Source organism: Rhinoderma darwinii, chromosome 7, assembly GCF_050947455.1.
Source record: "Rhinoderma darwinii isolate aRhiDar2 chromosome 7, aRhiDar2.hap1, whole genome shotgun sequence".
NCBI classification, from domain to species: domain Eukaryota; kingdom Metazoa; phylum Chordata; class Amphibia; order Anura; family Rhinodermatidae; genus Rhinoderma; species Rhinoderma darwinii.
In genome coordinates this window covers 76,472,763-76,494,743 of record NC_134693.1, presented here as the reverse complement: position 1 = coordinate 76,494,743, position 21,981 = coordinate 76,472,763, and the positions used below count along the sequence as shown (strand labels likewise).

Genomic DNA, 21,981 nt, shown 5'->3' with positions numbered 1-21,981 from the left:
TTATAGTATTCATTAGTATATGCGTTCTGAGGATGCAGATACAAGTGAATGTGGCTGACGCTAGCACTGGAGCCCCCTCTGGTGCTAGCGACGCCACTGAGGATGAGGGGGCCCATGCCATCCATAAAAGGATTTGGGCCCTGGGCAATTGCCCAGTTTTCCCGCCCCCTTAATGCCAGCTCTACCCACACACACACACACACACACACACACACACACACACACTGTAAAGTCCATGGCCGCGGACCGTCGTTCAGACTACCATCTGACGGTTCCGGCCATGGACGTCTGTGTTCTTGGCGGCACTCACTTCCGGGTTCTGTGACTGTTTCCCGCAGGGCGCGCGCGCACGTCCTTAAAGGGCCAGTACGCGTCCAGTTGTTTATAATCAGTTCATGCCCACTTCAGTCTTTTTCTTCAGGGTTTTTCAGACGGCTAGCACCCAGACCCATTCATTTCAATGGGGCCATGCACACTTCAGTTTTTTTGACGGCCCCGTTGCTCCGTTCCGACAAAAGTATGTCCTACAAGAATGTCCTACAAAAATGTCCTACTTTGGTCCGAGATTCCGTGACTGTGTGCCGTCCGTATGTGACGGAGCCGTTGCCTAGCAACAGACAGACAGGCAGAGGTACACATACAGACAGATACTGCACTGCTCTAATCGGCAGCCCCTTCTCTCTGTCAGCACTGATAGAGAGAAGAGACTGCTGATTAGTGCTGGAACACAGCGATATTAAGAAAAATAAGTTCATACGTACCCCGGTCATTGTCTTGGTGACGCGTCCCTCTTCTGACATTCAGTCCGACCTCCCTGGATGATGCGGCAGTCCATGTGACCGCTGCAGCCTGTGATTGGCTGCAGCGGTCACATGGTCTGAAACGTCATCTCAGGAGGCCGGACTTGAGGAAGAAGCAGGCAAACAGGGAGTTCTGGGTAAGTAGTAACTTTTTTTTTGTTGCAGTTTTTTTTTTTTTTTTTTTTTAAGGACACCGCTGGACAGGGAATAGCATGTGCTGCACTCACAATATCGTGTACATAGTGTGAATGGATTTCAGTTTCCTCCCGGAAACTGAAACACGGAAAGTTACACGGAGTACACACGGGAAGCACACTGTTCCAATCACGAACACACAGAGCCGTGAAAAACGGCAATGAAAACGGTGATGGAAGTGTGCATGAGGCTTTACTCTCTGTTCTCAGATATCTTCAACAAGAAGGAAGCAGAGACATTGCCCTCCACATCGAGCATATGATTGCCCTATCAACTTTTCCTGATTCGTCCCCTCCTCACGGTAGAGTATACCCTCTCTGCTTTCCGGGGACTCAGTCTATGTCAGCCTACATTAAGGAGAATCTGGAGAGGGGCTTCATACTTAAATCCTCACCTCGTTCATAGGAACGGTTTGATCGCATATGGGGGGGGGCAAAAAAAAATTCTAAGCTAGACCTGCAGGGGGCTTACAATCTAATCCGGATTCGTCAGGGTGACGAGTGGAAGACTGTATTTAATACACGTGACGGACACTACAAATATCTGGTCACGCCCTTCGGCCTGTGTAACGCCCCAGCGGTGTTTCAAGAATTTGTCAATGACATTTTTCGTGATCTCCTCTATGTCTATGTTGTATCTCGATGACATTTTGATTTTTTCCCCAGATCTTGTGACTCATCAGGGTCATGTCCGTCAGGTGTTGCTTCGATTAAGGGAGAATCATCTTTATGCCAAGCTGGAGAAGTGCGAGTTTGAAAAGAAGTCTCTACCCTTCCTGGGCTATATCATCTTTGATCAGGGTCTCAAAATGGACCCTGAGAAGGTAAAGGCTGTCCTGGAATGGCCACGCCCCCAAGGCTTAAAGGGCTATACAACACTTACTGGGATTTGCCAACTTCTACCGGCTGTTCATACCCAACTTCTCTTCATTAACAGCTCCCATCTCCACCCTCACTAAAAAAGGGTATGAATGCCAAGATGTGGACTCCAGAAGCAGAAGTCGCATTTAAAAACTGCCTTCACGTCAGCCTCTATTCTTCATCACCCTGATGTGTCCCTATAGTTTTCATTAGAGGTGGACGCTTCCTCTGTTGGTGCCGCTGCACTTTTGTTCCAGAGAGGTTACAAAGGCAAGACTGTGGTATGCGGCTACTATTCTAAGCGGTTTTCTCCCGCAGAGCGCAACTATTCGATTGGGGATCAAGAGTTACTGGCCATCAAGCTGGCCCTGCAGGAGTGTAGACACCTACTGGAAGGCACAGCTCATCCTATCCTGGTCTTCACGGACCACAAGAACCTGACCTATATAAATACGGCTCAACGGCTGAATCCTCGTCAAGCCAGGTGGTCGTTCTTTCCTCGGTCCCGGTTCGAACTCCACTATCGACCTGCCGACAAGAATGTGAGGGCAGATGCCTTGTCTAGGTCGTTTGAAACAGAGGACACTGTGGAGTCCCCAAGGAATATTATTGATCCTTCCTGCATCTTCTCTGTTAACCCTCTGCAAGTTAGAGACATTCCTCCGGGAAGAACTTTTGTATGTCTGGCAGTGACAGAGGAAGAATCCTGCGCTGGGGTCACAGTTCCAAGCTCTCAGGTCACGCGGGTGCCCGTAAGACCCGAGACCTAATTGCCCGTCAGTTCTGGTGGCCCACTCTGCCCAAAGACGTCATGGACATTGTCTCCTCCTGTACGGTGTGCGCAGCAAACAAAGTTGTCCACTCCAGACCAGCCGGTCTGCTCCAACCACTGCCTGTGCCCAATGCCCCCTGGCAGCATGTTGCTATGGACTTTGTCATAGATCTGCCTCTCTCTGCGGGATGCAGTGTGATCTGGGTGGTGGTGGATCGATTTTCTAAAATGGCTCATTTTGTTCCCGTCTGGCCTGCCTTCCGCTGCTCGACTGACCGACCTCTTCGTTCAACGCATGTTCCGTTTGCACGGCTTGCCTCTGCATATTGTCTCGGATCGAGGAGTCCAGTTCACCTCGAAGTTCTGAAGAGCACTCTGCGGCCTCCTCGGTGTAAAGTTGGACTTCTCCTCGGCTTATCATCCTCAGTCCAATGGACAAGTCGAAAGGGTTAACCAGATTATGGAGAACTATCTGCGGCACTTTGTCTCCAGACGGCATGATGACGTGGTGCAGCTGCTCCCGTGGGCTGAGTTCTCCTATAATAACCATACTAGTGGGTCCACCACCTCCAGTCTGTTTTTCATCGTCTACGGCCAACATCCTCGTATACCTCTTCCTGTCTCTACTATGTCCCAGGTGCCTGCAGCTGACTCTACCGTCAGGGACTTTCTGCAGATATGGCAACAGACACGATCTTCTATTCTGCTGGCGGTGGACCACATGAAGAGAAAGGCAGACACTAGAAGACGAGAACCTCCCCAGTTTCTTCCAGGTACGAAGGTCTGGCTGTCTTCCAGGAATATTCGGCTGAGGGTGCCGTCTTGCAAGTTTGCTCACAGGTTCCTCGGACCCTTTGAGATTCTGCTACAAATCAATCCTGTGACTTACAAGCTTCGGCTGCCTCCTACCCTCAAGATCCCGAACTCCTTCCATGTCTCCTTGCTGAAGCCCGTGGTCCTGAACCGCTACTCCAGGACTCCTAGTACCGCAGTAGCTCCTGGTGGATCGTCAGGGACTTTCGAAGTGAGGGAGATCCTGGCCACCAAGAAAGTGGGAGGAAGGACGTTTTATTTGGTGGATTGGAGGGGATTTAGTCCAGAGGAGAGGTCTTGGGAGCTAGTGGAGAACATCGATGCCCCTGTCCTCGTGAAGAGATTTCTCTCCCGCTCTGGCCCCAAGAAGAGGGGGCGTAAGAGGGGGGTATACTGTAACGTCCATGGGGATACTGTAACGTCCATGGCCGCGGACCGTCGTTCAGACTTACCATCTGACGGCTCCGGCCATGGGCGCCTGTGTTCTCGCCAACATCTCCCTCCGGGGAGACGCCGGCACTCACTTCCGGGTTCTGTGACTGTTTCCCACAGGGCGTGCACGACCTTAAAGGGCCTGTACTCGTTGAGTTGTTTATAATCAGTAATTAGCCCAGAATGCTGCTGGACTATAAAAAGGGTTCTGCCCACTTGTTCCTTGCCTGAGCATTGTTGTATACCTAAAGTTTGTCTTGCAAATGGTCTCCCAGTGTTTTCCAGTTCCCAGTGTTACTCGTTCCTGCTGCCTGTACCCTGTATCCCGTGCTACCGTGCCTCTGTGCCATCTACAGTGAGAGCCAAGTAGTTTCTTCAGCTGCATCTACTGTGCCATCTACAGTGAATGTCAAGTTGTGTCTCCGCCACTGTCTACATTGCCTCAGGTACCCTTTCTGAACTATAGACATTGTTTTATACCTAGTTGGCCAGCTGCTATCCCGCTACGCGGTACGGCCCAGTGGGTCCACACCCCGCGCCGTGACACACACACAAAAAAAAAAAAGAAACAATGGAAGTCTGGCTCCTATAAAGATACGGTATATCAGGAAATTAATACGTGTAGAGTTTTGGACCTAATAAAAAAAGATCGATGCACTTTATCTTTTAAAGTTTACCAAATTTTTTAGGTGACTTTTCAGAATACGCTCTCATATGTTGTTGGAGCCTAACTGCTATCATGCTTCCCATAGACTGCACACATAAAAGAGGAAAATCCTGCTCTTCTTTTTCTATTTATCACACACACATATATAGCAGCAGAGACATGGAGGACATCATATAGCAGTAATGAGCAGTGTGGCTGTGAATCTAGCACTGGGGTGGGATAAAACATTTACTAGTAGGCTACAGAACGGTCTGTGTCGCTCTCTCACTCTACTCCTCCTCCCACTCTCCATAGACTTCTGTGGGCAACATGTAACCTGACCCCCCAGTGAGCTAATAATTTATCTTGTGTTGAAGAGACGGAAAAAAACAGTAAATTCAGAGTGAGGGAACAGTTAGAGAAGGGGGGCGTGAAGGAAAGGAGCTTGATAAGTGAAGAAAGTGAAATTTTTCTCTAATAAGATATATTACAGTTTTTTTTATATTTGCTTGTACTATTGATGTATGAAAAGTTTGTTAAAAAGTTAGTGTCCTTCCAGTAGTACAGGCTCATTGGAAACGAATTGAGCGCCTTATTAATTCTAAATTACATTTACAAATAAAGTTATCCCCTTGGTGGGCGTTGCTGAACGCAGACATTCCTGATGTACCCAAACAAAATAGAAAATTAATCTCACATATTCTATCAGCAGCCAAATGGACAGTAGCCATTAGCTGGAAATCCCTAAATATGCCATTTCTGAGGATACTCAACAAAACTAAAGAGATACACCAATTTGAGAAATTAATTAGTATTCTGGAAAACAGATTGCCACAATGTGAAGCCCAGTGGCTGGGTTGGTCCTCGTAGAAATCGCTTAGAGCCTTTAGTTAGTTTCTAGGACTCATTTGTCTAGGATAAGCATTAGATTCATTACTAAAGTTAGCTGCACCAAGTTTTAACTGTTTTGGTTTAATTGTTGAACATTCCTTGCTTGCCTCTACAATCTCGAGCCGGATTACCCAACTTCATCTAGAGACAAACATTTACTGAATTTTACTTCATCGTACACTAGGAAGAGGTTATGTGTTTTTTCCTAACACCGTACTCATAACTATCCTTTACTGCATTGATATAACAAACTCATCATATGGACAATTTTTTTGATATTTCTGCAACATCTGTTTAGATATTAAACTATCACAACGTTTCCTTCTAGAAATATTATCATAGCTCTGCGAAGCTAAACATGCTCCCGATTTGTGGGAATGTTTACAGATTTGTTATGTCTTTTTTTACCAAATAAAGAGTTTGAAAAAAAAAAAAGTTAGTGTCCTTTTAAGTAAAATTTTAAACAATAAGTAGAAAATAAAAGACATTGCTGAAAGATTTTGTTAGGCCTTATCACATTTATAACAGAAATTACATTGATATTGAAGAGAAATTTAAAGTTACAGAAAGACATGAGTCTTGGAGTACTAACTTTTGACATACTCAAAACATGGATAGATTTAAGTCATTTTTGGGGACATCCCCTCTATAGATCAAAACTAGAGAACAATAAAACGTTCACACTCCTCATCTACAAACAGTCAGGAAAACTTTAAATTGATCACTTTTGTTTTATTTTACTTATCCAGGTTTGGTCAACCTCTTCTAACATTGTGGGATTCCCCTGCTGGCAATCTATTGTGGAGGGTCTCTGTGCCTGGAGTGCCAATGATCTACTGTATTGTACAGTAAATGTTAACTTCTTCTGAAGCATTATAGGGCTGGACTAAAATCAAGCAGGGCTGTATTTCAATGTATGGGACAGCACCAGATGTAGTCTAAATACACCCCATTTAGTAGTGTATTTGTTGGTCACCAGTAACTTGCTCTTCTTCCAATCTAACTGGTGTATCCACTTTACCTTAAAAGGTACTGGTCGTTTCATTTGACTTTTCAGGATAAGTGTAGCGTCCATGGCCGCGGGCCGTCGGGTTTACTCACCTCCCGACGCCCACAGCAATGTATCTGTGATCGCTGGCCCCCATCTCCTTCCTAGGAGACGCCAGCGCTCACTTCTGCTCTGGTCCGCTGTGTCCCGTAGGGTGCACGCAAGCTCGTGCCCGCTCTTAACCCCTTCCCGCCGCAGCCCTTTTTCCGGTTTTCATCTTTGTTTTTTCCTCCCCACATTCCAAAAGCCATAACTTCTTTATTTTTCCATCGATATAGTCCTATGAGGGCTTGATTTTTGCGGAACGAGTTGTAGTTTTTCGTAGCACTATATATAGTGCCATATAATGTACTAGGAAACGGGAAAAAAAAATATTTGTGGGGTAGAAAATGGAAAAAACAGCGATTCCTCCATTGTTTTTTGCGTGTCGTTTTTAGGGAATTCACTGTGCAATTAAAACATATTAACTTTATTCTGTGGGTCAATACGATTACGGTGATACCAAAGATATAATTTTTTTCTATATTTTACTACTTTTACAAATAAAAACCTAAGTGTAAAAAATAAACTTTATTTTGTGTCGCCAAATTCCAAGAGCCATAACTTTTTTATTTTTCTGTCGAATAAGTGGTATGAGGGCTTATTTTTTGCGGGATAAGCTATAGTTTTTAATAATAACATTTTGGTGTAAATGCAACGTTTTTATCACTTTTTATTTCATTTTTTTGTAGGAGATGAGGTGACCAAAAAATAGAGATTCTGGCGTTTACAATTTATTTTATTTTTTACGCCGTTCACCGTGCGGGTTAAAAATTGATATATTGGAATAGTTCAGACTTTTACGGACGCAGCGATGCCAATTATGTTTATTTATTTATTTTTTTATTATGCTCTAAGGGGAAAATGGGAAAAGGTTTTTTTTTTAAACCTTACAATTTTACATTAAAAAAAAACAACAACTTTATTTAACTCATTTTTTATTAGTTCCCCTACGGGACTTCAACCAGCGATCGCTTGCACGATATACTGCTATACTAATGTATTGGGCTTAATAGGAGCACAAAGATGGCGGACCTGGGGGCCTTCATTAGGCCCCCAGGCAGCCATAGCAACCATCGCCCCAATGATTGCGTTGCGGGGGGCGCGATGAGCTGTTAGAGGGGGTCGCCCCCTCTTTCTAACAGTTTAAATGCTGCGGTCGGTATTGACCGCAGTATTTAACGAGCGGGATCGCACTCGAGCGCGATGCCGCTTGTTACTCTGAAGTGTCGGCTGTAACAAACAGCCGACACAGGCATCGTATGGAGCGGGTTCACTCGGTGAGCCCGTTCCATACTTCCGCTACCCGACATTGGCGTATAATGTCGGGAAGGGGTTAAAGGGCCATTGCGCGCACATGAAAACAATCATCATCATCAACTCACATGATTTCCTGGACTATAAGAAGGTGCCTGCCCTTCTGATCCTTGCCTGAGCATTGTTAGTGTATCCCAAGTCTGTCCCTTAGTGTTTTCCCGTTCCAGCTGTTACCTGTTCCTGTATCCCGTGCTATGTTCTTGTTCCTGTGCCTACTAGTGTTTGAGTCATGTCCACTGCACCTGCTGTCGTTTGCCACGTCCTGTGTTATCCGTCACGTCCAGTGTCATCTTCCACGTCCAGTGTGATCTGCCACATCTGGCACAACCTGCAGCACCTGCTGTCATCTGCCACGTCTGGCGTAACCTGCTGCACCCACCTCCATCCGTGAAAAAAGCCTCGGTCACTGTCTGGACTATTCAGGTACCCTAGTGCGGAACTTTGTATTACTGGGGTGCTCTGTTGTTTGGCCCGCTGCCTCCATGCTACGGCGGTGCGGAATAGTGGGTCCACATACCCACAAACCGTGACAGTACGCTCAGGCCATGGACCCCACTGGTCAACCTGAGACCTTGACGACACAAGCCATGCTGGCTGAGATACAAGACCTCCAGTCAGAGCAAGACAAACTCCTCCTGTCGATGAACGCCATTGCCCATCGGTTGGTTGCTCCAACCACAGTCGTCACCGCACACATTCCAGCTGTTCCTCCTGCTACACTTCCTATCTGTACCAGTGCCGATCCCCTGTGCTTCTTGCCGCTACCTCCTCGCTATGACGGAGACACGAGGACCTGCAGAGGATTTCTGAATCAGTGCCAAATCCACTTCAGACTACATGCCAGGGCCTTCTGTTCTGATCATGTCAGAATCGCCTCCATCATCTCTCTCCTTACTGGCAAAGCCCTGGCATGGGCAAATCCTCTGTGGGAACATCCGGGACCAGAGACCCGCGACTTACAGTGCTTCTTACGGACTTTCCGCTCGATTTTTGAGGAACCTGGGAGAGTTTCTTTGGCTGCTGCATCTCTGCTGACCCTACACCAGGGAGACCACTCCGTGGGCGAGTATGCCATTCAGTTCCGTATGCTGGCTGCTGAATTAACCTGGAACGAGGCTTTGGTGGCCACATTTTGGCAGGGACTGTCTTCTGGGATTAAGGACGAGCTGGCCACTCGCTATCTGCCATCTACCCTGGACGATCTCATCCTACTTGCCACCCGGGTTGACATGAGGATCCAGGAGCGTTCCCAAGAGGTTCCCCGGGAGAGATTTCCCACTTTCTACTTTCCAGCAATCCTTACTATTCTCCTCAGTCGTCCTACCAGAGGATCTTATGCAGATGAACCGTGTCAAATGGTCTACCCAGGAGACAACGCAGACGCACTTCTGGACGGTGTCTGTATTGCGGCCTCGGAGGCCATATCGTGCGTTTGTTTCCCAAGAGGCCGGAGAGACCCCAGTGCCTAGGATTGGTTGGAGACACAACCCTATGTGGAACGGTACCAAATAAAGCATTCTGTTCCAAGTTGACTATTCCTGTGATGCATCGGGTTTCTGCCTATCTAGACTCCAGGTCCGCGGAAAACTTCATCCAAAAGGAGCTAGTGGATCATCTCCAGTTGCCGACAGTACCCCTGGAGACATCTTTGGCTGTTACCTCAGTGAGTGGACTGCCTCTGCCCGACCCGATCGTTTCTAAAACCAAGCCGTTGAAGCTCCAGGTTGAAGCCCCTCATTCAAGTTTTGATGTATCGTGCATCCCTAAGGCCTCATGCACACTTCAGTTTTTTCCTTCAGGATGCTATCCGTTTTTGTCACTGATAGCACCCTGAACCCATTAATTTCAATGGGGCCATGCACACTTCAGTTTTTTTGACGGTCCGTTGCTCCTTTCCGATCCAAAGTAGAGCATGTCCTACTTTGGTCCGGGATTCCGTGACCGTGAGGCCCATGCAAGTCAATGGGGCCGTCAAAAAAACTGAAGGCGCACGGAAGGCATCCGTGTGCCGTCCGTGTGTGACGGAGCCGTTGCCTAGCAACTGCCGGGCGGGCAGAAAAACATTAGAAAAATATTACACTAATCGGCAGCCACTTGTCTCTATCAATAACTGATAGAGAAAAGAGGCTGCTGATTAAAAATAAAATAAAAAGCATTTCATACGTACCCGGTCGTTGTCTTGGTGACGAGTCCCTCTTCTTCCTCCAGTCCGACCTTCTTTTGTGACGCGGCAGCCTGTGATTGGCTGCAGAGGCCGCAGCAGCCTGTGATTGGTTGCAGCGGACGCAGCAGCCTGTGATTGGTTGCAGTGGCCGCGGCAGCCTGTGATTGGCTGCAGCGGCGACATGGATTGAACGTCATCGCTGGAGGCCGGACAGGAGGAATGTAACTATGAACTTATTTTTTTTAAACATTTTTTATTACATTAAAATTGTATTTTCCGCGCGCCGAGCATGGTACTGTCACCCTGGACAGTACCATGCTCGGCGCACTGAAACGGAAACACGGAGTGCACACGGAAACCACACGGCCGCTAAAACGGGTTCACGGACCCGGCAAAAGCGGCCGTGAAAACGGTGACGTAAGTGTGCACGAGGCCTAATGGAAACGTCGGCTTAGCGAATATTTGTTGGCCGAATATCAACCTACTGCTGTCTAATGTGTATGGCCACCTTTAGGCGTAGCCCTCCCCTATTCTAATGATCATGGTCTCACAACTTCAGCCATATGTGGGAGTTATAAAAAGGAAATAAACAGCGATCTTCTCTGCAAGATTCCTACAACAACACTTCCGGAGAATGTAGTAAATGCAGACTGACAGTCTCTCTTGTTTACTTTTATTATTCATTCCTAGTGTTCCTTAAACAATTAGTGACCGCCAATACGCCTTTTCTTGGTGGTCAATGAGAGGCCCTATTCCGATGCGTGAGCCTTTTTATGGGACATCAGAATAAGCTAGAAGCGGGTGATAGGCTGTCTAATGATAGCCGGGGTGCTGCTCTAACAGCCGGGATCGTAGCTAGTTCCAATTCCAGCTGTTTAACCCCTTAGACGCCATGGTCAATAGCGCCAGTGGTATCTAACTGGTTTACAGAGGAAGGGGGCTCCCTCTGTTACCCGACTGTAGCTCACGAATGGGATTGTGGGCTGCCAATGGGTTGTCATAACAGTAAGGGGCCTAAGAAAGGCCTTAAAGGGAATGTGTTGCCAGCAAAACATGCTTTTTTTTTTTTTAGTTAAACAATTAGTGTGTAGGTGATTAAACATTGTTCTAATTTTATTTATTTTTTTCACGAGTCAGGAAATATTATAAATTGGATTCAATTGGATTCTAATTTATAATATTTCCCATTGCTGGTCACTAGATGGAGCCATTCCCAAAATTGCAGCATTGCATGTGGTAAAGCAACCACATTGCTTTATGCTGCAAAATTGGGTAAAAAGCCCTCGCTTTAGTGAGCTCTCAGCATCCCCCCCTCCTTTATCCTGGCTAGTGCCGGGAGAAACGAGGGGTTTGAACGGTCTAACCTCCTACACTGTGTGTCGCCATTTTTTGAGCTAACACACAGTGTAGAAGGTTTACATACACTAGTAAAACACACTGAAACACAAACATACATAGAAATCCCTTACCTGCTCCAGTCGCCGCCGCTCCCTCCGGTCCATCCGCTCCGTCTGCTGCTCCATGTGCACAAGTCCGGAAGCCGCGACCGGAAGTAGTAATCTTACTGTCCGGCCGCGACTTCCGGTCTACAGGAAAATGGCGCCGGACGGCGCGCATTTCAAATTGAACTGTGTGGGAGCGGCGCATGTGCCGTTCCCACACAGCGGCGTACATGTTAGTGGATGGAACGGGCCCCGTTCGCAGTCCCTATGGGACTGGAGCTGCCGTATTCCATGTCTGTATGTGTCGTTAATCGACACATACAGAAATGGAAAAAAAAATGGCAGCCCCCATAGGGAAGAAAAAGTGTAAAAATAAGAAAAAGTAACACACAAACACACAAATTAATCCAAACGTTTTTAATAAAGCACTAACATCTTTAACATATTAAAAAAAAATTTGTGGTAACACTGTTCCTTTAAGGACTGCCATGGCTTTATGCCTATTAGGCTGTGCCAGACAATAATGCAATAATGCTTTGGTATACTAAGTATATCAAAAGATTAGATTAAAAGATGCCCCCTAGTGGTACTAGAAAAATTATTTGTTAATGTCAAATAAAGTGAATTCAAAAACGATGCATAGTAAAACTATTTAGAAATTTTTTTTTCTATAAAAAGTTGTCTTATTATGTCAAAGTGTAAAAATACACATATATGTTTGCGCCGTGATCGTGATAAGCCCTCATACGACTATGTCGACTGAAAAATAAAAAAGTTATAGCTCTCTGAATGTAAGGATGAAAAAAAATAGAAAAAAATTGATTGGTTGGATAGATCCGTCCTCTGCAGCTGCTAGATCCGTCCTCTGATCGCGTGGGCACTGCCAGTGTACACACGCGATCAGCAGCAGGAGCACGGCTGCTATACTCAGCCTGGCTCCTGCTGCAACTCGAAGCGCGCTCCGATTCTGGCAGTTCAACCCATTAAATGCCGCTGTCAATAGCAACAGCGACATCTAATGAGTTTGACAGAGGGAGGGAGCTCTCTCTGTCACCCCATCGGCGCCCCCGCGGGGCGCCGTCGGGTTTCCATGGCAGCCGGGGACCTAACATAGGCCCCCAGGTCTGCCTTCAGCAAATGCCTGTTAGGCTGTTACACTGACAGGCAATAATGCTTTGGTATACTAAGTATACCAAAGCATTATATATGCGATCAGCAGATCGCATAGTGAAGTCCCCTGGTGGGACTAGAAAAAAATGGAAAGCAGTTAAAGGAACAGTGTCATGGCAAATAATTTTTTTTATATGTTAAAGATGTTAGTGCTTTAATAAAAACGTTTATATTTATTTGTGTGTTTGTGTTTTACTTTTTCTTATTTTTACACTTTTTCTTCCCTATGGGGGCTGCCATTTTTTGTTCCATTTCTGTGTGTGTCGATTAACGACACACACAGACATGCAGTACGGCAGCCACAGTCCCATAGGGACTGTGAACGGCTCCCGTCCCATTCACGTCCGTGTACGGCGTCTGTGTGGGAACTGCGCATGCGCCGCTCCCACACAGTCCTATTCGAAATTGGCGCCGTCCGGCGCCATTTTCCTGTGGACCGGAAGTCGCGGCCGGACTGTAATATTACTACTTCCGGTCGCGGCTTCCGGACTTGTGCACATGGAACAGCGGCAGCAAAGGGAGCGGACGGGCCGGAGGGAGCCGCGGCGGCAGGAGCAGGTAAGACATTTCAATGTATGTTAGTGTTTGTGTGTGTTTACTACTGTATGTAAACCTACTACACTGTGGGTTACCTCAAAAAATGGCGACATACAGTGTAGGAGGTTAAACCTTTCAAACCCCTCGTTTATCCCGGCACTAGCCAGGATAAAGGAGGGGGGGATGCTGAGAGCTCACTAGAGCGAGGGCTTTTAACCCAATGTTGCAATGCTGCAATTTTGGGAACTAGCTCCATCTAGTGACCAAAAATGGGTAGTATTATAAATTAGAATTAATTTATAATATTTCCTGACTATTTCCTGACTCGTGAAAAAAATAAAAAAAATTTGAACCATGTTTAATCACCCACACACTAAATGTTTAATTTTTAAAAAAAAAACATGTTTTTCTGGCAACACCATGCCTTTAAAGTTTGTGGAAAAAAAAATTATAATTTACAGTCAAAATCAAATAAAACTTTTTTTTGCCCAAAAAGTGGTTTTATTTTGTAAAAGTGACAAAACAAATAACACATACACATATATGTTATCCCCGCGATCTTAACGACTTGAACAATAAATTAACACATTAATTAAACTGCCGGGTAAACGGCGTCCAAAAAAAACAACAGCAAAATTATCTCTTTTCTCCCATTCCCCCATAAAAAATTTAATAAAAGTTAATCTATAAGTCCTACGTACTCCAAAATAGTACTAATGAAAACTACACCGCAAAAATCAAGCCCACATACAGCCACATTGACAGAAAAATAAAAAAGTTACGGCTCTTGGAATGCAGCGATGCAAAAACAAGTAATTTTTTTATAAAAGGGTTTTTATTGTGCAAACGTAGGAAAACATATAAAACCTTTACATATTTGGTATCCCCTTAATCGTGCCGACCCATAGAATAAAGTTAACATGTTATTTACGCTGCATAGTAAACGGCGTAAATTTATAACGTGAAAATCAATGTTGGAATAGCTGCTTATTTTCAATTCTCTCCTAAAATAAAAAGTTAATAAAAGTTAATCGATATATTATAACCATCTAAAAATGGTACAATTACAAAATACAACTCGTCCCGCAAAAAACAAAGCCCTTTTACGGCTATGTCGACGGAATAAAAAAAAAGTTACGACTCTTGGAATGTGACTGTGAAACAAAAAATAATCCTTGGTCATTAAAGCGCAAAATGGCCTGGTCATTAAGGGGTTAAAGAGGATCTATCACTTGTTTATGAATGCCCTATCTCCTAACTAATGTAAGGCTATGTTCACACGGGGTATTTTGCCGAGTTTTTTGACGCGGAAACCGCGTCGCAAAACTCGGCAGAAACGGCCCGAGAACGCCTCCCATTGATTTCAATGGGAGGCGTCGGCGTCTTTTTCCCGCGAGCAGTAAAACTGCCTCGCGGGAAAAAGAAGCGACATGCCCTATCTTCGGGCGCTTCCGCCTCCGACCTCCGATTGACTTCAATGGGAGGCAGGAGAAAGCGTATATCTTGCTGTTTTATGCCCGCGGCGCTCAATGGCCGCGGGCGAACAACGGCGCGATAATTGCCGCGAAAATCGGCGTGCAGGGAGAGGAATATCTGCCTCAAAGTTCCAAACGGAATTTTGAGGCAGATATTCCTCCCCCAAAATACTCCGTGTGAACATAGCCTAATAGGCACCATGATGCTGATAACAGTTTGTTTTAAAAAAAACTTTTATTATTTGCAAAGTTATGAGCATTTTTCTAAATATGCTAATTTGTCTCTAATAGCCAAATGGGAGGTGACTCTTTCTTTTCACTCAGGGCCGTGTAATGTTTTCTGTATGACACTGTCCAATCAGCATACAGCTTCTCCCCCTTCCCTGCCAGCAACACAGCCTGATCATTTAGTATACAGCTTCCATTCCCGACTGTGGTTTCAGTGGTTCTGGTGTCATATAAAAGATTAGAATCTCATCTTTCATATGACACCAGAACCACTATTCTAGGTGGGCCACAGCCGGAGATATGGCTGTTTGAAGTGATCCCCCTTCCCTCCAGCCTCAGTCTCTCACACTGTGTGAAGCAGCTTCATGCTGATAGGACAGCGTCAGAGGCTGTGAGGAGGCTCCACCTCAGGAGAATCGCTGCTGTTACTTCCCAGTTGTCTAATAAGGCTCATTTACATATTTAGAAAAAAGCTCATAACTTCTAAAATAATAAACTGTTTGGGACACAATTTTTACTAGTATTATCAGTGTAACATCGCCTATTAGATTAGCTAGGAGATAGGGCAAAACTAAACTAGTGACAAATCCTCTTTATGTGCCAAATTAGGCCAGTCCTAAAGGGTTAAAAGAACTTATATGTTCTGCTGATGAGAGTGTGCAAAGGGGAACTCAGAACTAAGGGTCTATTCACATAGTGCAGTTTTGTCACATTTTTTTGCTTCGGGTCCGCAAAGTGTGAATACACCCTAAGGCTAAGTTCACACAGAGTTTTTTTACGCGGAAACCGCGCCAAAAAGCTCGTCAAAAACGGCCAGAAAATGCCTCCCGTCGATTTCAATGGGAGGCGGGGGCGGTTTTCTCCCGCGAGCAGTAAAACCGGCTCGCGGGAGAAAGAAGCGACATGCCCTATCTTCGGGCGTATCCGCCTCTGACCTCCCATTGACTTCAATGGGAGGCAGAGAAAGCGTATTTCGCTGCGTTTTATGCCCGCAGCGCCCAATGACCGTGGGCGAAAAACGCCGCGAAAATCGGCGTGCAGGGAGAGGAAAATCTGCCTCAAACTTCCAAACGGAATTTTTTGAGGAAGAAATTCTGCCTGCAAAATACTGTGTGTGAACATAGCCTTAGGCCTAGTTCACACGAAGTATTATGACAGACAATTCCTTCAGGAGTTTTTTAGGCAGATTTTGAATTACCAATGCCGTTTGACACTTTTTTCCCCGCGTTTTTGCCTGCAAACGGAGCAAAGAACGCTCCAAACGCAGTGGAGTTTTTTCTGACGCTCATTGAATTCAATGGGAGGACAGACGGAAACCGCTCAAAGAAAGAGCATGCGCTTTTATTTTCGCAAGTGGCCAAAAGCCACCAGGGAAATCAATGGGGGGTGATTTGAGCTGATTTTTGGCACCGATTCTGACGCGGTCTCCGCGTCCAAAAACTTTGTGTGAACTCACACTTAGGCCGTGTTCCCAAAAATAGCTGTTCATACTTAGACCCTCCCTCCTCTCTGTGCGTAGTCCGCTGCAGCCTGTGATTGGCTGCAGCGGACACATGGGATGAAATGTCATCCCAGGAGGCTGGACTACAGTAAGGAGAGCATTCTAGGTAAGTATGATTTTTTTATTATCCGGAGTTGCGATTTTTTCGGTGTAATCGCTGTGATTCTGACGCAAAATTTGCAACACTTGGCTTTCTGTTGCGGGGTTGGCATCCCCATTGAATTCAATGGGGAAAACCCGCAACAGAAAATCAACATAAACGCAGCATAAATTTACATGCTGCGGATTTAAATTCCACACCACAGGTCAATTTATTAACGATTACGCTGCGTTTCTCATCCACTTTGCTGCTACTGTAAATACTGTGCAAATTCTGCAGCATTTACACTATGTGGGAACTCGGCATAAGGGTATGTTAACAAAGGGCGAATACGCTGTGTAAAAATACATAGCGTATCCACCCTGGAGACCAGAGAGAATTCCGTCCCAAAAACCGCACCAAATTGTAGTACAGTTTTACGGGCGGAATGTCCGCTGCGGAAAACTGCACGTGTAAAAAAAAAAACACAAAAAAACGTATACTTACTCGCAGCCATGGTGATGCGTCCCTCAATCCTGAAGCAATTCAGTTTTTTTGACAGAATCAATAGCGCAGTCAACTGCACTATTGTTTCTGCAAAAAAAACGGAAACCATACGGAACGGTGACAAACGGAAACCATAAGCAATGGAAGAATTACCATTGAAATCAATGGTAATGCAAACGGAAAGCTATGGTTTCCGTTTGCCTTTCCGTTGATGGGTTCCCCTGACGGAACGGTCTGACGGAACCCATCAACAGAACCTAAGGCTGATGTGAACGAGCCCTTAGGCCTCATGCACATGACCGTAGCCATGTGCACGGCCGTGATTTTCGGGTCGGCCGGCAGCGGACTGTCAGCCGCAAGCCACCTTCAAATCGCGGGCAATGCACATGCACATGGCCGTGGCCATTATTTTCAATGAGCCTGGACCGCAGAAGACGGCCGTAATAAGACATGTCTGCTCTTTCTGCGGTGCGGGCTCCCGGGCCATGCACAGACCGTAAAAACTACAATCGTGTGCATGGCCCCATAGAAACGAATGGGGCCCCAATTCTCCCGTGGATTTTCGGGGGAATTGCGGCCGCAAAAGCACGTTCGTTTGCATGGGGCCTTTGGCCTCATGCATACTGCAAAATACGAAAAGTAAGACATGCTCCATAATTCCCGGCACGGTTCTACGGCACGGACACCTATCCGTAGCAATATGGGAAGGTGTCCGCGCCCAATAGAACCGAACGGGTCAGTAATTGCGGACCGTATTACAGTCTGTAATTATGGAGATTTTTTGTGGTAGTGTCATGGGGCCTAAGGCAGTGTGCACATCACCGTCTGTGTTCCGTTGAGGGGTTCTGTCGGAGGTTTCCGTCAGGTTGACCCCTCAGCAGAAAGGCAAATGGAAACCTCAGCTTCCGTTTCTCTCACCATTGAACTCAATGGTGACGGAAACCTAGCTAATTGTTTCAGTCTGTCACCATTGTGACAGGGTTCTGTCGTTTTGACAAAATCAGTAGCGCAATCTACTGCGCTATTGGTTCCGTCAAGAACAATGGAACCCTGTCACAACGGTGACAGACGGAAACCATTAGCTAGGTTTCCGTCATCATTGATATCAATGATGAGGGAAACGGAAGCTTAGGTTTCCGTTTGCCTTTCCGCTGAGGGGTCAACCCGACGGAACTCCTTACGGAAGGGCAACAGTGATGTGAACAGGCCCTTACACAACGGTGATGTGAACAGGCCCTTACACAACAGTGATGTGAACAGGCCCTTACACAACAGTGATGTGAACAGGCCCTTACACAACGGTGATGTGAACAGGCACTAACTAGGGGACTTTTGAACGATCAGTTTTCAGTGTATTGCATTGTAAGATTGCAAAAAAAAAAAAAACGACATGTAAACTTGTCAGCGCTTCTCGTGAAGCGCTTTTTAAAAGACAGTAGTTTTTGACGCGCTTTCCATGTGTTTTTTTAAGCATTTTATGTGGGCTTTTTGGAGCGCAATTAGGACTCCCATTGACTATGGGTACATTTGGCAAGTTTTCAGCGTGCCTAACACGTGAAAGAATTGACCTGACGCTTCTTTTTTACACCAGGCGTAGTTTTAAACATGCTTGCGTAAAAAAACTTGTATGTACTATGCGCTTTCCCATTAATTTGAATGAGAAGCTTAATGAAGCGCTTTTTGATGCGTATTTCGGCGTGTAAAATGTGCCAAAATATACATTGCGTAAACAGGAACTAATACACTACTGCCTGTGCATATAAAATGGCATCTATTAACGCATATCTTAGGCCCCAAGCTGTGAGTGTAAAATCATCAGCCCGAGCAATTACTCTGATTGTTCGGTGGTTTATAAAATTGCTACATGTGCTTATAGCAAAGAGGATCTGTCACTAGTTTAGTAATGTCCAATCTCTTAGCTAATCTAATAGGCAAGGTCACACTGATAATACTAGAGAAAATTGTGTGCCAAAACGTTTATTATTTTAAAAGTTATGAGCTTTTTTTATAAATATATAAATGAGCCTTATTAGACAAGTGGGTGTCGACAGCAGCGATTCTCCTGAGGTGGAGCCTCCTCACAGCCTCTGACGCTGTCCTATCAGCATGAAGCTGCTTCACACAGTGTGACAGACTGAGGCTGGAGGGAAGGGGTATCACTTCATATAGCTATATCTTGGGCTGTGAACCAACTAGAACAGTGGTTCTGGTGTCATATGAAAGACGAGATTCTAATCTTCCAAGCGACACCAGGATTGCAGATGTGAAACAACCGGAGATATCACCAGTTGAATACACAGTCAGGAATGGAAGCAGTATATTATATAATCACATTGTGCTTCTGGGATCTGGGAAGGGGGAGAAGCTGCATCCTGATTGGACAGCATCAGACAGAAAACATTACACTGCCCAGAGTGAAAATAGAGGGCCACCTCCTATTTGGCTATTAGAGCCACATTAGAATATTTACAAAATCACACTGTAGTTATCAGGATCATAGCACCTGTTAGATTAGTATAGGAGATAGGGAATTGATAAACTAGTGATAGAGCCTCTTTAATGCACTGGTGCAACTTTTTGATCCGGATAGTGTTTTCCTCGTTGTAGTTTGTTTTCATATATATATATATATATATATATATATATATATATATATATAGTGCTCAACCTATGGTCTCCAAAAAACAAAACAAAACTGTTGCAGACACAATAATATACAATGAAAAGAAGAGACCAGTCCCGTCTTGTATTTGATTGCTTTTGGTACTAAAAGAAGAGTCACTTCTAGTGTGGAGGCTCTGGACCCCCCCCCCCCCTCATTTTAATATCAAACACCCTGCAAACAGTCTTCAGGTGTTGTGTCAATACAATGCTGAATAATAGCAACCTGCGAAAACAAGCGCCGCAATCCATTGTTGTGTTGGCTTTCATGTTTTCACTATAGAGATCTCTGAACGCGATGTCCCCAGTGCCCTCTGGGAACAGACAAACATTTATTATTTCACTCTTCTTGATGTTATTATGTTAGCAGAAATGGGCTTCCCACCTGGTGAGGTCCCCCATGCTAGTGATCTGTGAGGGTCCCAGCAGGAGAAGGAGAGGCCCGCCACCTACAGCCCTGCAGACTCTTATTATTATAGGATCACTCTATAAGGTTAGGGAATTTTCCCTAATATCTTTTTTAAGTAGCTTCACATTTCACAGCATTTCACCATGAAGAGGTGGTCTTCTTTTAAAAACTCCAGTTTGGCGATCACCGTTGCCAGTGGCTACCTGATAAAGGGGGTACTACTACTTTAATCCCTGGCGATCACCTGTTAGGCTGGCTTCACACGACCTATTTTCAGGCATAAACGAGGCGTATTATGCCTCATTTTACGTCTGAAAATACGGCTCCAATACGTCGGCAAACATCTGCCCATTCATTTGAATGGGTTTGCCGACGTACTGTGCCGACGACCTGTCATTTACGCGTCGTCGTTTGACAGCTGTCAAACGACTACGCGTAAAATGACTGCCTCGTCAAAGAAGTGCAGGACACTTCTTTGAAACGTAATTTGAATTCAATGAAGAACAGCTCAAATGTTCGGCCGTCAAAGACGCCTCGCATAATGCGAGGAGGAACTTTTACGTCTGAAACGAGGCAGCTGTTTTCTCTTGAAAACAGTCTGTAATTTCAGACGTAAAAGCCAGCTATCGTGTGCACATACCCTTATTGAGAAGAAGCTTCCAATTGATTATCTCCACTGCAGCCCACGTGTCAATAAGCCCTCCATGCAGAGTGGAGCTGCTCCATGTAGTGCCCCTTTGGGGAGAGAGGGGACTCCGATCATGGAACCCTACCTGTACTTTACTACCTCCATATGGGGTGGTGTGTTGTACAAAGCAAGGACCCTTTTAAATGGGAAAGATGTTATAAGTGAGCATGGAATGACAACAAGTAATACGTATATGCCCTTATATACTCGGGCGAAATGAAGACATCTTTTGGTTGTAGCAACAATGCTGTGGCCATACATGCTTGGGATACGTAGGATGAAGAGAAGACAAATGGCAGGAGCCAAGCAGCCAATCAAATTTGATGCTGGCGCCTAACTTTTTAGGGTTCTTAGCATTGATGTATAAGGTAGTTCTAGCTGTCTGGCTACTGAAAAAAATCACACTAGCTCCTGAAGTCTGCAGTAATATGCCCCCCAGTGATCATCTCAATTTAAGGGAAACTTCCATTTGCTTTTGTACAGAGAAAGTCAAGATCATTCCAATGGACTGATACTTTCCATGTGTTTTCCAGCCGTCCACAGCCCCCTCATACACATGGCAGCAGAGCAGTACCAGTGATCACCTGGAGTCAGGGACAGCAGAACACAAAGAGCCAATCACTGCTATGGATGAGCAGTTTTTTTAAACAAAGGCTATGGGCAGTCTACTATCGAATGCTTATCCCCGCATATCTTTCCAATCTGCCCTCCCGGTGCCCTGTGCCCGTTCCATTCTATGACTTTTAGCACTCTCCCGCTGGATCTGTTCATGTATCTAGAATGTCGTTTACTTTTGTTCTTTCCAGGTCTATTCTTCTCTTCAGTACAACGTGTAGAGTGTGACTTCAGCCCCCCTTTTAAAAGCCACCCCACGATTACTTACCGCAGCCCAGGGTAGTCTGCATCGGTCTCTGACTTCACACAGCGTCCCTCCGCTCTCCGTTGCTATGCCGCGGCCCAGGCCTCCCCTGGCAACCGCAAGCAAACCCGGAAGCGGAGCCACCGACATGTAGACCACGCCCTCTTCTTCACACACCGCCTACGATTGGTAAACGGAGGACGGCCTTCCTGCTGACGTATGTTGGGGCTTTCACCTCCGTCGCCCTGGAGACGAAATTGCGGTAGCTGGCCCTATTATTGCCTGACTATCTCCATGGCAGCTCAGCAATCAAATATCAATCTAGACTAAAGAATGGTACAAACAAAATCTCTCTTGTGTATGAGGGTATCTATCTATCTGTATCTATCTATCTATCTATCTATCTATCTATCTATCTATCTATCTATCTATCTATCTATCTATCTAT

General features: G+C 45.5%; 1 protein-coding gene across 1 annotated transcript in view; it reads right to left on the bottom strand.

The window, feature by feature from the left end:
* Window positions 1–21,716, bottom strand: part of DNAL4 (dynein axonemal light chain 4) — a 37,421-nt gene extending 15,705 nt beyond the window's left edge. The window contains exon 1 of the mRNA XM_075833560.1: window positions 21,558–21,716. The gene's annotated coding sequence lies outside the window, so the exon portion shown is untranslated. The remainder of the gene's footprint in view (window positions 1–21,557) is intronic.
* Between the last annotated feature and the right edge of the window lie 265 nt (window positions 21,717–21,981).